Genomic DNA, 2,500 nt, shown 5'->3' with positions numbered 1-2,500 from the left:
AGAGACTGGTGCCTTAAACCAGCGCCTTAGACCACTCGGCCACGCTACCAATGCTTCGTAATATATTATAATGCAATGTTCAATGAACTGGACAAACGATCAGGTAGAGAAGCAATAAAAGTTTCGGCATCGTTGGGATTTGAGCCCACGCCGCCGAAGAGAATGGTGCCTTAAACCAGCGCCTTAGACCGTTCGGACATGCTACCGATGGGGTGCACTCTTTTATAATACAATATTCAATACATTGGATGAACTACCTTGTAGAGAAGCAATAAAGGTTTTGGCAGCGGTGGGATTCGAACCCACGACCCCGAAGAGACTGGTGCCTTAAACCAGCGCCTTAGACCGCTCGGCCACGCTACCGATGCTTCGTAATATATTATAATGCAATGTTCAATGAACTGGACAAACGATCAGGTAGAGAAGCAATAAAAGTTTCGGCATCGTTGGGATTTGAGCCTACGCCCCCGAAGAGACTGGTGCCTTAAACCAGCGCCTTAGACCGTTCGGACATGCTACTGATGGGGTGCACTCTTTTATAATGCAATATTCAATACATTGGATGAACGACCTTGTAGAGAAGCTATAAAAGTTTCGGAAGCGGTGGGATTAGAACCCACGACCCCAAAGAGACTGGTGCCTAAAACCAGCGCCTTAGACCGCTCGGCCACGCTACCGATGCTTCGTAATATGTTATAATGCAATGTTCAATGAACTGGACAAACGAGCAGGTAGAGAAGCAATAAAAGTGTCGGCATCGTTGGGATTTGAGCCCACGCCCCCGCAGAGACTTTCCTTAAACCAGCGCCTTAGACCGTTCGGTCATGCTACTTATGGGGTGCACTCTTTTATAATACAATATTCAATACATTGGATGAACGACCTTGTAGAGAAGCAATAAAAGTTTTGGCAGCGGTGGGATTCGAACCCACGCCCCCGAAGAGACTGGTGCCTTAAACCAGCGCCTTAGACCGCTCGGCCACACTACCGATGCTTTATAATATATTATAATGCAACGTTCAATGAACTTACAAACGATCAGGTAGAGAAGCAATAAAAGTTTCCGCATAGTTGGGATTTGAGCCCACACCGCCGAAGAGACTGGTGTCTTAAACCAGCGCCTTAGACCGTTCGGACGCCCCGCCGCGGTGGTCTAGTTGCTAAGGTACTCGGCTACTGACCTGCAGGTCGCGGGTTCGAATCCCGGCTGCGGCGGCTGCATTTCCGATGGAGGCGGAAATGTTGTAGGCCCGTGTGCTCAGATTTGGGTGCACGTTAAAGAACCCCAGGTGGTCGAAATTTCCGGAGCCCTCCACTACGGCGTCTGTCATAATCATATGGTGGTTTTGGGACGTTAAACCCCACATATCAATCAATCCATCAATTACACCGTTCGGACATGCTACCGAAGGGGTGCACTCTTTTATAAAACAATATTCAATACATTGAATGAACGACCTTGTAGAGAAGCAATAAACGTTTTGGCAGCGGTGGGATTCGAACCCACGCCCCCGAAGAGACTGGTGCCTTAAACCAGCGCCTTGCACCGCTCGGCCACGCTACCGATGCTTCGTAATATATTACAATGCAATGTTCAATGAACTGGACAAACGATCAGGTAGAGATGCAATAAAAGTTTCGGCAGCCTTGGGATTTGAGCCCACGCCACCGAAGAGACTGGTGCCTTAAACCAGCGCCTTAGACCGTTCGGACATGCTACTGATGGGGTGCACTCTTTTATAATGCAATATTCAATACATTGGATGAACGACCTTGTAGAGAAGCAATAAAAGTTTTGGCCGCGGTGGGATTCGAACCCACGCCCCCAAAGAGACTGGTGCCTTAAACCTGCGCCTTAGACCGCTCGGCCACGCTACCGATGCTTCGTAATATATTATAATGCAATGTTCAATGAACTGGACAAACGATCAGGTAGAGAAGCAATAAAAGTTTCGGCATCGTTGGGATTTGAGCCCACGCCCCTGAAGAGACTGGTGCCTTAAACCAGCGCCTTAGACCGTTCGGACATGCTACCGATAGCTGGCACTATTTTGTAATGCAATATTATACATTGGATGAACGACCTTGTAGAGAAGCAATAAGAGTTTTGGCAGCGGTGGGATTCGAACCCACGCCCCCGAAGAGACTGGTGCCTTAAACTAGCGCCTTAGACCGCTCAGCCAAGCTACTGATGGGGTGCACTCTTTTATAATGCAATATTCAATACACTGGATGAACGACCTTGTAGAGAAGCAATAAAAGTTTTGGCAGCGGTGGGATTCGAACCCACGCCCCCGAAGAGACTGGTGCCTTAAACCAGCGCCTTAGACCGCTAGGCCACGCTACCGATGCTTCGTACTGTATTATAATGCAATGTTCAATGAACCGGACAAACGATCAGGTAGAGAAGCAATAAAAGTTTCGGCAGCTTTGGGATTTGAGCCCACGCCCCCGAAGAGACTGGTGCCTTAAACCAGCGCCTTAGACCGTCCGGACATGC

The 2,500-nt window shown here is 48.6% G+C and overlaps 7 non-coding genes across 7 annotated transcripts in view; all 7 read right to left on the bottom strand.

Moving 5' to 3' along the window:
• Positions 1-49, bottom strand: part of TRNAL-AAG (transfer RNA leucine (anticodon AAG)) — an 82-nt gene extending 33 nt beyond the window's left edge. The window contains exon 1 of the tRNA in view: positions 1-49. This exon is cut by the window's left edge and continues 33 nt beyond it. This is a non-coding gene — a tRNA (tRNA-Leu).
• A 232-nt stretch (positions 50-281) lies between these two features.
• Positions 282-363, bottom strand: TRNAL-AAG (transfer RNA leucine (anticodon AAG)). Its single transcript has one exon. It is a non-coding gene; the product is annotated as a tRNA-Leu (tRNA).
• A 232-nt stretch (positions 364-595) lies between these two features.
• Positions 596-677, bottom strand: TRNAL-UAG (transfer RNA leucine (anticodon UAG)). The gene has a single exon. It is a non-coding gene; the product is annotated as a tRNA-Leu (tRNA).
• Positions 678-907: 230 nt separating this feature from the next.
• Positions 908-989, bottom strand: TRNAL-AAG (transfer RNA leucine (anticodon AAG)). The gene has a single exon. It is a non-coding gene; the product is annotated as a tRNA-Leu (tRNA).
• A 493-nt stretch (positions 990-1,482) lies between these two features.
• On the bottom strand, positions 1,483-1,564 carry TRNAL-AAG (transfer RNA leucine (anticodon AAG)). Its single transcript has one exon. It is a non-coding gene; the product is annotated as a tRNA-Leu (tRNA).
• A 232-nt stretch (positions 1,565-1,796) lies between these two features.
• TRNAL-AAG (transfer RNA leucine (anticodon AAG)) lies at positions 1,797-1,878 on the bottom strand. The gene has a single exon. It is a non-coding gene; the product is annotated as a tRNA-Leu (tRNA).
• Positions 1,879-2,265: 387 nt separating this feature from the next.
• TRNAL-AAG (transfer RNA leucine (anticodon AAG)) lies at positions 2,266-2,347 on the bottom strand. The gene has a single exon. It is a non-coding gene; the product is annotated as a tRNA-Leu (tRNA).
• Between the last annotated feature and the right edge of the window lie 153 nt (positions 2,348-2,500).

Source organism: Rhipicephalus microplus, chromosome 3 (assembly GCF_043290135.1).
Source record: "Rhipicephalus microplus isolate Deutch F79 chromosome 3, USDA_Rmic, whole genome shotgun sequence".
NCBI lineage: Eukaryota > Metazoa > Arthropoda > Arachnida > Ixodida > Ixodidae > Rhipicephalus > Rhipicephalus microplus.
The sequence above is the reverse complement of the archived record's forward strand: the minus strand, read 5'-3'. Positions and strand labels throughout refer to the sequence as shown.